A 14,899-nucleotide genomic window follows, 5' to 3' on the forward strand; every position below is an offset into this window, starting at 1 on the left:
TTTCTTTGGCAATCAGAGGTCATGTATCTGAAAACATCAATATCCAGAACATTGACTAGAATCTGGCATGAAATATAAATAGGTCCCCACCTAAGCTAAAATCAATTTCACAAAGACTAAAAAGAGACTTGACTTGGATCCTATTAGCTTTAACGTGAGAATCATTACCTGGTTTCTATGTTTGTAACAGATCAGAAATAGCAACATAGAAAAAAGAGCTGAATTTATAGAGAAGCACCAGTTATTAGCAAGAGTCAGAAGATGAGAAGCTGGGGAGTAGTAAAGGAGATACAGGGAAAAATTTAGAACCCTTACAAAATACGCATTATAAAATCATCTAAAATTTCCAGTAACAGTTAAGTGATATTTAGAAGGGATACATTGGTAGGAGACTTTTTAAAAGATTCCGGGAAGATTGTGATAAAATGTTTAAAACATCATGAAAAGACTGTAAGGTAAAGAATAGGGCTTTTATCCGAAGGATTAAACTTACGTAAAATAGTTGCATAATTCTAGATAAATTATAGAAATGCCTTATTTGGAAGTCACAATTCAGAAAAACAGTGTTGTTCTTTGTTAGTGGAAGATTCCAAAGAATCAATGGCCATATCTCCCTTTTCTTTGTTATATTAAATTTGGCACTATTTTTTCAAAGGGAAAAAATTTATATGGCATTTTTGAACTGTTAGCTTCAGCTCTACCAATTTACATTTACATTAAAAATGTGATAAGTATAGGTTGTCAACCATGAGAGCAATTTGCTTAAGGTATATTCTGATGTCTTAGCATAGATGTTTTATGATGTAAAAATACCTATATAGCTATTAAAGCAATAATGTCGGGAACCTGGGACTTACCAGGTTTTCTGATAGTCCATGTTGTAAGAATGGATGATAATTAACTTGACTGAGAATAATGATAGGCTCAAAGAACATTCCATGCCTTGCAATGGTGCCAGTGAAAGATTTAGGAAAAGGGACATTTGTTCATTTGCTTTCATTAACGACGTTTCAGTTTTAAAAAAGTACATAGAATTTCTGGCATTGTCACAGAAAGGGAGACAATATTCTCATGAGGAGTGACCCTCCGCCTCCATTAGCGAGGTGTTTCTTTGCCAGGTGAGTGATATCTCTACTTGTTTCCTTCTGAGCTAGCACTAGGAAAGTATTAGCATTTCACTGCCTGTTACCAGACGGGTGAAAACTGAGTTCCCTCTGTGATTCACACTCTGCTTTTTCATTTCTCCACTCTGACCTGCTTACATGTAAGCTATTTCTGTGATTTAAGGTTCTCCTTGTAGTTATTTCTCAGTACCAAAGCAAAAACAAAATATCTTATCTGTCCTTTTATAAAATTGATGAAATAAACACATGGAAGAAGAATAAAAATGTGTGTTTTCTATAGCAACTTACTGTTTCCCTTCCCAAAAGGGTGAAACCTCTAAAGAATGGACTTTCAAATAGCAATCATCTCTTGCATGCCAGGGAAATTTATAATAAATTTAGAAAATTATCCTATAATAGGTCCCCAATCAATAGCCTAGTATTATCTGTTCCTTTTCTAATAATACCTAGAGCCATTTGAATTTCAAAAATATTGGAGCCTCATTGCTCCTGACTAACACTGAAGTACCCGGAGCTGACCAAGGCTGTTCAAAATGCAGCTTGTGTCAGTTTAGGGAGCTCTTTTCTCAAACCTGTTGCTTTCCCATACTTCAAATAGGATCTGATAGCAGAAGCAACTATAGAAAAGTTACAGCCTTGGGCCCTTGTTGTGGTGCCCACAACACCAGCATCTCATATCATAACATCCGTCCGAGTCGGCTTTGTGATCCAACTGTTTGCTAATGTGCCTGGGAAGGCCGCAGAAGATGGCCCACATGGGAGACCTACATGTAGTTCCTGGCCCCTGGATGCAGCCTGGCTCAGCTGGGACCAATGAGGCCATTTGGGGAGTGAGCCGGCAGATGAAAGACCTCTCTCTCTCTCTCTCTCTCTCTGGCTGCAATTCTGCCTCTAAAATAAATTAATTAATTTTTTTTAAAAGTAAGAAAAAAGAAAAAAAAAAAACACAGCCTTTTGTAAGCAGTCTCCAAGTGTGGTTGGTTCTGCTGGGGTTATAGTTCAAAGACTAAAGTTTGATTCTAGGGCTCCCCAATTCACCTTACAAGTTGTGTGACCATGAGCTATTTACAGAACTTCTCTGCGTTTCCATATCCTCACTGATAAAACACATGCAGTAACAGTACCACGTGTGTATGTAGGTACCATGGATATGAAAGCTCTTGGGAGAAATGCCTGAGAATTCATATTAAGTAAATGTCAGTTATTTCTATGATTCAGATAATTAGTTATCAGAAAACAAAGTACTGGTAAAATTGAAAAATCACTTGTGTAACCTTCCCTCCTTACTTTTTACAGATAACGAGAGTATATAATTATATCTGAATTCACTTTTAATGAAGTTTTGCTGGGGTCAGCTCAGGAAGAGGTCTGGGTATTTTGTGAGTGTGTTTTAAGCCAAGTGAGGAAAATCGAAGAATGTGTGTGAGTTCTGGAAATGCCATCGCTGACAGGGACGCCATCCGGTGCCCATCACCTCTGAGAACAATGCCCAGTGCGCATCCGGGTAAGATCAGGAATTTTAATGAGTTCCAAGTGGCTTCCTCTCAGACAGAAATATTTGTTTCTGCTTCCCTTCCCAAGGAGGAAACGGAAGTGATTCAGCGGTTGGGTTAATTTGTGACTGGAGAGCCAGCTCCGGTGAATGCAATGATTAATCTGGGAGTGAAAGGAAACACGTGAACTCTGCGTGCATTCTAACTCAGGTTTCTGAGGTCACCTGACCCAGCTGAATGCAAAGCCTCTTCATTCGAATGCCTTTACATCAAGCAACGCGAGAAATGTAGAAACCTACCAAATAAAGAAAAGTGAAAACTTAGAAGTTGGGAGCACAGGTTCCCAGCTGTTGGCAAAGGGGTGTTGAGATCCTCACAAAAACGAAATATTGCTAACCGGAGGCAAGAGATGCCACAACTATTAGCATCTCTTCTGCTCCTAGCACAGAGAAGAGTCCTGAGTGCCTATGTCCATTTTTGGCTATTTGAATCTCCTCTTTGTATTTTCTAGAAAATAAAAGTAAGGCATGATGTCACTATCTCACATGTCCCAATCTGGCTTCAGAACCAACTTCCTTGACACGTGGCTACTTCGCCACCTACATAGAGGATTCTGGGTGAGGAAGAATATGGAGATTTCATTTTACAGATGAAGAGGTGAGCACCCCGAGTGGGTTACTGGTTACCTGGGGTTAAACTATTAGCATAAATGAGCAAGAATCAGGATTTCTGATCCTACTTCCAGAGTTTTTGGCTAATTAAATATCTAATATTTGCATATTTCCCGATTTTTTGCTTTTTCATATTTGTAAAAATTTTATCATATAAAACAGTACAGATTTATGGGGTATTCTTGATTTTTGGTGCATGTATACATTGTGTACTGTCCAATCAGGATAATGATACAATGAAAACATATGAAATCCTTTCTTCTAATTAGTGTGTTTTTTCTTTAAAGAGAAATTTATATTTTAGGAGGAAACTGTAGTATTTTCAAAATGTCTTAGATCCTTGCCATTCTCTGTTCACTCTGTTCATATAACTCATCCTTTTTAAAATAGGAATACATAAGACATTATTCTAAAGGTTGCATTCTTACCATTTAATGCCAGATGAATTAATATTTCTTAACTACTAAATGGAGAGATTAGCTGTGAGTTCTTGATATTCTGTTTGGTGAAGAAGGACCTAACAGAAAAATAGGGTTTAGACTGTGTTTGTTTTTATTTTTAATTTGTTTTCGCTTGCAAAATATTTCAAACATACACAAAGATACAGAATATTTTATTCATGAAAGTATCCATGTGAAAAAAATCACTGTTAAACACATTAATATTTTGTTGTATATAGTTTAGAATTCTAGTTAGAAAAAACTAAAAATGTTATGGAAAAATATAAAGATAAGGGAATGGGTGTTTGGCATAGAGATAAAGTCACCATTTGGAACTCCCACATTCCAAATTAGAGGCCCAGCCCTACTTCTGATTCCAGTTTCCTGCAAATGTGCACCTTGGGGAGTAACAGGTTCAAGTCCTGGGGTCCCTGCCACATATATGGGACACTCAGATTGAGTTCTGAGCTCCCAGTTTCAGCCTAGCCCAGCCCTGATCATTTTAGCTATTTGGGGAGTGAACCAGCAGGTGCAAGATTCTCTCTCTCTCTTTCTTTCAAATAAATACATAAAAAGTTTTTAAGAAAGGTTTTAACAATGTTATGGAAACAGCTAGTACTTCATAACTCATCTTTCCTTCTACTGTCTTCTGAAATCACATGCATTTCACCTGTGCAAGTTTTTATCATTTTACCCCGTGTGTATGCATGAAATTACGTGTAATGTACAATAACGTTGTGTGTTTAGATGTGTAAGGCATGTAGTATAAATCCATTTGACCTTACCTTCCCCATGGAACATGACACTTTGGTCAGAAAAAGCTGTCTTCAGATACATAAATTATACCCCTAGGTTTAAGTCCTCTGACAAGTGTGAGTTTAACTATGCAAAAAACTCATATATTTAAGTAACAGATCCCCCACAAGGCAAAAACTATTGTGTATCTTAAAGTATGTATTTTTAGCATCTTTCATATAGGTGGCATACTTCTTAAACAAAGATAACAAACTGACATAATAAAACGAGAATGGAAATATAAACAATGCCAAGTATTATACACAGAGAACCCAGCAGTAAAACATCATGAGAATCTAGCACCAGCAAGGCCCACCAAGGGGAAACAAGTCCATTGCTCTCAGATTCCTGTCCTGCTCAGCCTCCAGGGCCAGTGCCCATTCACCGCTTGAACCTTCCAATCCCACTGTCCCAACATGCTCCATCTCCTGTGCTCACAAAGCCTCTGTGTCTGCTCTCAGCCCAGCTCTAAGCTCTGCCCCAATGATATACCAGGGGAAGCTCCCCCTCTTCTTTTGCTTGAACCCCACTTCCACACAAAGCCTCCTAACAAGCCCCACACCTGTCATTGGAGCTGTTAGCAAACGTCCTCTCTCTAAGGACAGATTACTTTGCACTTCTGACTTGTTGCATTATTCATGTTTTAGTCTAAGAAGCCAATTCCTGATGGCAAGTTATTTCTTTTAACACAACTTTTTTCATTTCCCATACCTGCTGTGTGTGACTGTAACATAAGTAATACATGCTAGTTTTAGTAATTCAGTGGCTTCTGCAGTCATGTTTATCCAGGATTCTACTGTCAACCCCCCATATAATGTAGGGTTCCAATTTTACAAGGGGTGAAAAGATTAACAAGAGAATCTGAAAGTGAGAGAGACCAGGAACAGTGTTGGTCTCTAACTTACCCAAACACTAACGGAAGGAAGGCCAGAAGCAACACCTCCAGGGCTAAAACAACCACAAAGCTATGATTTCCATGTGTGTTTCCTTTCATAGCTGCACAAATCACCTTTGTTTAGGTTAGCTCTTCTGACTTTCACAACAGTAAGAGGTTTAAAAAAATGAGTTCATTTTTTTAAAGCCATAGATTACTATTCCTTTTATCTCTGTTTTTATCAATAGTGTCCATGAGAGAAAAAGCCAGAAAAAGGCATGGCTTTTAGAATGTCCAAAGAAGTAAATATGTGGTGACTTTATCTCTATGCCAAACACCCATTACATTTGGCCTGGTGGTTAATATGCCTTTGTTCCACCTATGGTACCTGGGTCCAATAACCAGCTCCAGCTCCTGACTGGGCGTTAAGCTGATGCAGACTCTGAGGCAGCGGTGATGGCTGATGTAGCTGTGTCCCTGTTACACACTTGGAAACTTGGATTGAGTTCCTGGCTCCAGGTATAGCACAGCCTGAGAGACATAAGCCTTATGAAGATAGCATTCCCTACAGGATCCTGCTCATCATTTTATGAGGTCCAGTAAGCTTTGACTATTTGTTGAAGTAATGAACTTAGGGCCAACCAAGCTAAATATCTATAAAAAAATAACTGGAAAGACTGATAATGCAGACCTGCATGAAGACAGCAAAATGATTGGTGAGTTTGTCATAATCTATACTTGAGGCTGATGATTCTGTGTGCGTGGCTGTAAGCATAGTCCATGCCCTGGATAATGCAGGGTATGGTGTAGCACCTGATAGGTGCTTTGTTTTGTAGCCACATACATGTATTGGCATCTAAAGAACGTTCTCGCTTCACACCAAGTATACAGAGTGCTTGAGATTTGGGAATCACTTCCCTTGTGTAGTTAACATCTCTTCAATGCACCATACGTGGTGATGTGATGGGTTCAGTTGTGTCCTCCACAAATTCCTATGTGAAAGTCCAAAATAGTACCACTGAATATCTGCTATATATTATTATATTATATTCAATATAATTGGATTTGAACCTCAAGTTTTTAAAGAGTGGGACCCTCATCCAACAAAACATCTTTCAGAAGAGGAAGCACCAGCAGGAGTGTGCCTTCAGAGAGACCATCTTGTGAGGAGGCAGCAAGAGGGCAGCTACCTGCCAGCCAAGGAGAGAGACTTTGGGAGAAACCACTCCTGCCAATGCCTCCATCTTGGAATTCCAGCAACTAGAGATATAAGAATATAAATTTTATTGTTTAGGTTGCTTAATCTATGGGATTTGTATATGACAGCCTTAGGAGACTAATACATTGCCAAAAAAAAAAATTAGTCCTGGTTACTTCAAGTTCACCAATTGGCCAATCCTGAAGGCAGAAGAGAGTGTCCTTGAGGTCTGGATCTCTCAGCCTCCTTGACCACAACCTTTGCTCTCTGTCACCCTACACCAAAACCCTGTCTCTTCTTCTGTTTGCCTCTGCACATGAATTTCCAGTAATCCTTTAGACCACAGATTCTGGTGATGCGGAAGGGGCCCAGTAGCTTTAGATCCTGAGCATTGGGAAGGAATTAGTTTTACATGTTCTGGTCTCAGGGCACAACACCAAATGGGAAATCAAACATGTTCCGTGAAAAATAACCTCCTGCCACCAGATCTTCTATGAGTCATTATTTAGGATGTCTATCAACTTTTTCACTATGACTTACATTGAAAAACAACCTTATTTGGTTTCCAAGAAGAGGTTTAGTTTCTTGAATTGGTTTTGAGGGATGTTCAAGAATTCATCTTACCACACTCAGAGGAATATACAGTTAAATTTGTCACAAAAGTAGATTCTTGCAACTGCTCCTGTCAGGTTCCTGAAATTGCTCTACAGTTCCCATTTCCTTCTCACTAAGGTACCAGTGATAACTGATAATGAAGGTCAATTTCTGTTTTACTTCTGCTTGAATTCCTCCCTGTCCAGTTTCTAGTGTCCATGCTGTTCTTTTCTTTGGGGAATGATAACTTCTGGCTGGATCCTTACATCTCAATCTCTGCTTATAGTCTACTCCCAAAATGTGTGCAAGGATATGTAGCAATAGATTCCTGTAAGAAATTTCATCTTGGCTACCTTAACACCCTGAAGGTGACACCTGCCTGATTTACTGATTTAGCAACATGGTTCACAAACCTTGGAAGATTATGCTAAACCTCTCATAGGAAGAGCCATGCCCAAGTGAGAAATGGCTGAGAGGAGATATCATGGAGACATTGGTGATATTTGAAATATTTCATAATGACTAAGGCTTACAAGCAGACCAAAAACATTGATACACAGTGTTATGTAGTGATAGTGAAGCATCTTTAATAGTCATGAAAAAGACTCAAAGGACCATCACAATTAGTCAAACAACTCCCTGTGAGGTACTACCTTTGTTTCCACCATAACATCACAGCACTTGCTACCCACTTGAGAAGTCAGTACCATTTCAGAGACATAGCCAGCCTGCCACTCATTAGACTGGTACCCTCTGGCATCCCTCACATGCTTAACGTCATCTCTCCATTATAGTCTTAGAGCTTCATCCAGCTGCAAGAAACCCTGGTCTTGTCCTTGCCTATTAAGCAGATGAATATCTTAAGTATCTTAAGCTATGGAGAAACGGAGGTTATTTGACAAGGTTCTCATTCATTTATCCACTCATTCCACAAAAGTTAAATGAATTCTAAACATGGATCAGGCACTGAATTGATTTTAAAAATTGGATAAGTGATATGAGCAAACAAATGAGTAAAGTAATGATGATCACTAATTTCTATTGTAACACAGATATGAACCATTTTCTAGTTTAACAGTGGCGACAAGGGAGAAGGAAACTCTCTCCAGTTGAAAGGGACCATGAGACATTTATATCCAAGATACCAAGACAGAACTATGCTTCAGACTCAGAAGAGATCCTTTCTTGAGATAAGAAGGAGACAAAAGAAATGTTATCAATCCACAAAGATGATAATATGTATGTCTACCTGGTTCTACCATAAACGTCTGTGTATACTCTCCTGTTTTCAAACCTATCTGGTTCCTGTAACTGACCATAACCCTGAAGAGGTTAGTGTTGCAATAATTCCACTTACTCCATTAAAAAAAAAAAATCCCTGATGACTTTGCAATTTATATTACTTCTCAGCAGCTTCAGTTGCAGACTACTTGCTTAGCTCAGTGCTTTTGCTGTGTCTGTGCCTCAGTCTGGGGCTGGAACTCCTTAAACTAACACAAAAGACTAAGTTAAGTCACCAGTCTGTCAAAATCGGTTCCTTATCTTGGCACACAGGCTGAGCAAGTGAACGGTGTCGCTCACAGTTAGAGAAGCCGTTGTCTTGTTCAATCATTCTGTAACTTCCTTTAGTTTTACGATCATATTCACACTTGCCTGGCACATAACTGAGGCCCACTAAGTTTTCTAACTAAATGATTGATCTCTGTCCTTAGTGTGCTGTACATTGAGATTTAATGCTATAACTAGTACTCAAACAGTATTTTTCACTTTATGTTTCTGTGTGGGAGCAAACTGTTGAAATCTTTACTTAATGTATGCTAAACTGATCTGTATATAAAGATTATCGAAAATGAATCTTGATGTGAATGGAAGGGGAGAGGGAGTGGGAAAGGGGAGGGTTGCGGGTGGGAGGGACGTTATGGGGGAGAAGCCATTGTAATCCATAAGCTGCACTTTGGAAATTTATATTCATTAAATAAAAGTTAAAAAAATGATTGAAAAGATGAGGGGTCGGCGCTGTGGCGCAGTGGGTTAACACCCTGGCCTGAAACACCAGCATCCCATATGGGTGCCGGTTCAAGACCTGGCTGCTCCACTTCCAACCCAGCTCTCTGCTATGGCCTGGGAAAGCAGTAGAAGATGGCCCAAGTCCTTGGGCCCCTGCACCTGTGTGGGAGACCCGGAAGAAGCTCCTGGCTCCTGGCTTCGGATCGGCGCAGCTCCAGCCATCGTGGCCAATTGGGGAGTGAACCATCGGATGGAAGACCTTTCTCTCTGTCTCTCTGCCTCTCCTCTCTCTGTGTAACTCTGACTTTCGAATAAATAAATAAAGCTTTAAAAAAAAAGATGAGGGTGATTTGGACAGATCTCACCAAAACTTTGGATTCAGTCCTGGCCCAATATCTCAAGATGGCTGTGTGCAAACCACAGTAACATGCACAGCAAATAATCTGGAAACTCTTCATTGGAAATGAGGGGTCATGAGGTGTGCACCCTGAAAGAGAGGATGCCTTTAAGGATTTGAGGACATCAGAGTTATCTAGAAGCATCAGAGGGAAGTATATAGAGAAATGCATTCATTCTGGAGTAGGCTCCTTCACTAACCAAAAATTCTATGAAAAAAGGGAATCACCTTATTGGCTATTTTATCCTCAGCACTTGAGGCACATACTAGTTGGCACTAAGTCTGTATTTATTAGATGATGAGCAAATGGACAAATGGATGGATGGATGGATGGATGGATGAATAAGCACAAAAAGGTATATTTGGGCTCAAGTACATGCAAAACCCCATAAAAGAAATATTCAAAAATGGAATGATTTGTCTTTCAAGGTTGTAAGTTTTTTAGTATTTAGGGTATTGAAAATAAATCTGATGATTTTCAGGTAGTTTTCCTTAAGAGTAAGATTTTCTTTTTTATGCACCAAATTTTCAATAAGTCACTAAATATTTCCTTGGCCAATTGGTTCTGAATACATAAGCTGCCTCTCCAGTGAGATTCCCCCACCATGTTGGAAATCATGCTATCAATGCAGGCCACAGGGCAATAAGCACAGAGAGATGAGTTCAACCCATCATTACTGCAAAAGGAGAATACAACAACAATAGCAAGACCCCAAAGTAGGTATTCTCAATAAATTCCTTCAGTAAGGCACTTCAACAAAAAGTATGTTTTGCTTGGAAAAGAAAAGTAATTACATAAAATGCAAATAAAAACATCAAAAACTTATTGCATTACAGATTTCTATTTAAAAATCACGGCAGTATGTTGACCCATTGAAATAGACTCTAATTACACACACACATTACTTTTAATTAATTTTTATTTATTAGAGGGAGAGAGAGAGAGAGCACTTCCATCCACAAGTTCATTCTCCAAATGTCCACAATGATAGGTCATGGCTGGGCCAGACTGAAGCTGGGAAATGGGAACTCAATCCACGTCTCCCGAGTGGGTGACAGGAACCCATGAACTTGTACCATCACCTGCTGCCTCTCAGGGGCTGCCCCAGGAGGAATCTGGAACATGGGGCAGAACTGGGACTCAATCCATTCACTCTTATATGGGATGTAGGTGTCCTAGTTGGTATCTGAAATACTAGGCCAATTGTCTGCTCCAGGTATAATGTTAGATAATTCTTTCACAGACGAGGACTGATGGTCTCCAGTCTTACTGGTTAGAGTGTTTTAGGGAGATACCCTCCATGCTCCAAGAATTCTTTCTAATTACCTTATCCAATATCCAGAAAATACCCATGTTTTTATATCCCCAGCCATTACAATGCTTTTTTTTTTCCTAAAAAGAGAAGCAACTCTATCAAAGTCATATCTTCACAGTTAATTATAACAGGGACTCTCTCACTGAGTATGAACTAGTCAGTAATAAAATTATGTCCACTTGAGTACTGTTTAGTCAGGGCTGTATTTTTTCTATGACTTTTTTTAAACACTGGAATGTTTTTGGAAATACAATCTCCTTTATTAATGTTAAGAGCCCTGCCCGTAAACTTGAGCTCATTCTGTTGAGTCAGGACTTAACTGATAGATTCCTGAATTTACCCAGCATTTTAAATGTGGTGTTCCAAGTGCCCTTTGCCCTCAAGGAATTAAGGAGTGCATTAATGGAGTTGTCACGGTAATATTTAATAAGGAACCTCATGTAGGATTTTAGAAACTTTCCATTTGAAGGTGTCTCCTGCTCCTAAATAATATAGAAGCTATCAATATACAAACTGGGTAACATAGCAGGAGAGCGGGTAGGCCATGCTTACTCAGCACTCCCAAGGACAATGGAATTTAAGAGGTAGGTAGGCCGATGGAAAGAAAATTCTTCAAGTTCACTGTTTTTTACTGTGTGCAACAGGTGGAATTCACAATCAAGTGAGTTGTTAATAGAACAAGTGTGACTGCAAAATGACAAGTAAGTTACGGCTAACACACATGCATGTTGTCATGCCACAAAGCCACAAGGGAAGTGACAAGAAGGAATTACAGTTATGGTGACAACAGATCTCACACCTGTTCATCTTTAATAAGTTTTATAAATCCTTTAATAGAAACAGGCCCCCTGTCTATGTAGCTTCAGCCACTGCTGATTGATAGCATTTTCTGCCATATCTATGTTTACAGTTACCTGTTGACATGCTGAGTTCCTTCAACTAGACTGAAAATGACTTAAAACTGGAGAGTTTTCTTCAGCGGTGTCTGAATCCACGTAGAGTGCTTAAGCCATAAAAAGTATTCAAGAAGCATTGCTTTCTCAGAAGCAGTAACTTCATATGTGGTGCCAAGAATAGGAGTTCTACACCTTTTTACCAACGAGAAGGAAAGAACATAAAGATGAAAAAAAGGAGAAGGAGGGTGAAGGGGAGAGGAAGAAAATAAAAGCACAGAAGAGAAGACAGACTTTGAGTGGACTTTCATAATTAAAGCAATTCCTTCGCATTTAAATGTGCTTGGGTTCTTGCTCTCACATACGGTCTGACACAAGTTTGCGTTTCACAATTGCAAAATCTGTTTCCACGTTAAGTCACCCTCACGTCCTCGGTAAGTCAGCCTGAGAAGAATGTCCGAAGACCCTCAGCAAATGTCAAAGGTATACCTTCAAAACTTTCCATCCTCTCTCCATATCCTGAATTCACTGTGCGGCTGAATTTCCTGAATAGTGGCTTTCATAACTAAAATAGCCACTTTTACAAACACCTCCTCTAGAAACTAGCTACTGGGATTATATAAAGTCACATATTGTTTCCACTGCTGTATTTATTTATTTATGTTTTTGACTGAATTAAGTTAATAATTCAGTGTTTTGCAATCAGAGCTGCTGATAATCAAGTCTCCATCTTGAGCTATCCTTGCAAAGGTTATCCTTATCAGAGCAGCATGGGCTGTACCAGGTCTGGTCCTTAGCCAGAATGTAATTAGCAGGGTTTGCTCTTAGATTCTCTCCCTATCAAAGCCACAAAACCTTTTCTCCTTGGATTTCCACTCTGAGCACCTTTCATGGCTCCCTTCATGTTTGCAAATATCCCATCTCTTCCTCGCCGTGGGTTTATCCTGGTGATTATTTGAGTTACTGCAAAGTGCCTGACAATGATTTAAGGTCAGATTTCTTCCAGTTGCAATTTGTACTTTTTTAACAGTGACTTTGGATGTTTTGTACTTTTGGTGACCTATACTCTCATTTTTTGCCCAAGACTTTCTTCATTTTAGCATCAACAATCCCATGCCTCAGGAAATCTTGCTTCTTGGGCAAACCAGAAAGACTGTTTACCGTACTTGCTCTGGCAGGACTGTACAAAATGACAACCAGGAAGTGTTCAGCCTTCTATCTCAAATTGTCACTCTCAGCTGGAGATGTTGTCAGCCTGTTCTTCCAAGCGCATGTTCGTAATTATCTGTTGCAGCTTCTCAGGAGTCCCCAGCATCCTGTCTTCCTTCCCCACACACCACACCCTTCAACATGAATTTCCCAGATGCTCTGCCTAATGCATTTCTGGATGATGTAAGCCTTCCAATGTTTTAGTTTGTGCAATAACGGACATTTGCTACCCACGCATCTTAGTGTTCACTATTTTAAAAACATCCAAAGGGACACACCAATGGACAAGACTCATGTCATAGTTCCCATCTGTGGCACTCAGAATATTCTTAGACTGTCTTCATAGCTCCCTATCTGTCAAAAGAATATTCCTTTTCTAGCATCCAGATTCTGTAGGGACAACAAGAAAAAAAAAAAGGGAAATCATCCAAAAGTGTGACTTATCCACACCAGTGTGGCCTACCATTAGTTCCAATGAGCAGAGTTGGACTTCATAAACCATGTCTGTGGTTAAAGGACACCGTAGGGACGGAGTTCTAGCTAGCATTAAGTGGTCATCTCTCTGCAACCCTACCATGCTGTGCCTCTGGATGTGTCTCTGACATCCATGACTTTCTGAAGAGAAACAAGGAGGCAAAAATGTTAACAGGTTCATTGCAGAATTATTTAAAATACATGTCAACCAAGTAGTTGAATTCAACATCTAAAACCATCAAAATTAATCAAGTCATTTTTCTTACATGGCTGAATCCTCCACACCCCTCAACTCATGTTTTGAAGTGTTGAACTCTAGGCCCTAAGAATGTGACATATTTAGAGACTGGGTGTTCCAGCCATAATTCAGTTAAAGTGAGGACAACAAGGTAAGCCCTAATCCAATCTGACTCCTGTCCTTTAAAGACACGATGACATGACACAGACGTGAAAGGGAGACCACAAAAAGGCAGAGGGAGAAGACAGCCCTTAAGCCGAAGAGAGGCCAGGAGCAAGTCCTTCCCATATGGCTTCTAGAAGAAATTCTGACAAAATCTTGCTCTTACTTCTCACCTCTAGAATTAGGAAAAATAAATGTTTGCTGTTTAAAGTACTCAGCCTATGGTACTTTGTTATGGGAGCCCTAGTAAACTAACCCAATTTCCCAGTAGACAAACACAGCATATACTAAATGATCACAGCAGAGCTCTCATTAAAGATGGATTTAGTCTTGCTGTAGGCAGAACCCAGGGTGGATGGACTAACCACTGGCAGTGGGTTTGCAGCTATCACATTGGAACTAAGACTCTTGGTCCTAAGCACATGGTGACTTCTCATCAATTATAACAGAATGCAACAACAAGGACCTCTAAGGGTATGAAAGAAAGACCTCAGAATTTGCTTCTTCCAAACTCTCAGTGAAAACAGCTTTAGGAATATAATATCCAATGCTCATTCCTCTTCCTCCCAGGAATAACCTTGATCACTAATCTCTTCTTTCACCACAACCCACAGCCTCCCACTCAACCTTGAAAAACATGACATTGTGATCTTCCCTCGGAAAGGATTTCTCCATGCAGTGTCAATTATGACTATAATTAAACCAACATTAACTGGAACCGTATTTTGAGAAGAAGGATTAAGGGTTCTTCAAAATGAACAAACAGGGTGAATTGTCTGTAGGTGTGAATTCTATCTTAATAGAGCAGTCTTAGATTTGTAAACAAAAGAGCAAATGTGCCCCCTTTTGTCTGTTGTAGCCCTTGCATTTTGCCCTCTTTTCAACGATCGAGAATTATTTACTTCATTTCAGTCCTTCTCACTGTTCCTCTTTCCCCTTGGGAGGCATTTAGGGGTTATTACTTATTCAAAAGAGGATTTAAGCGTCTCCAATGGAAAGTCAGATGGCTGAGAA

The 14,899-nt window shown here is 39.6% G+C and overlaps 1 long non-coding RNA gene across 1 annotated transcript; it reads left to right on the forward strand.

The window, feature by feature from the left end:
* Window positions 1-915: 915 nt before the first annotated feature.
* LOC103349416 (uncharacterized) lies at window positions 916-9,084 on the forward strand. The gene is made up of 4 exons (XR_517584.5): window positions 916-1,118; window positions 2,421-2,628; window positions 3,129-3,274; window positions 8,260-9,084. It is a non-coding gene; the product is annotated as an uncharacterized LOC103349416 (long non-coding RNA).
* Window positions 9,085-14,899: the final 5,815 nt, after the last annotated feature.

This window comes from Oryctolagus cuniculus, chromosome 16 (genome assembly GCF_051225735.1).
Source record: "Oryctolagus cuniculus isolate XC-2025 breed Fujian yellow rabbit chromosome 16, ASM5122573v1, whole genome shotgun sequence".
Lineage (NCBI taxonomy): Eukaryota > Metazoa > Chordata > Mammalia > Lagomorpha > Leporidae > Oryctolagus > Oryctolagus cuniculus.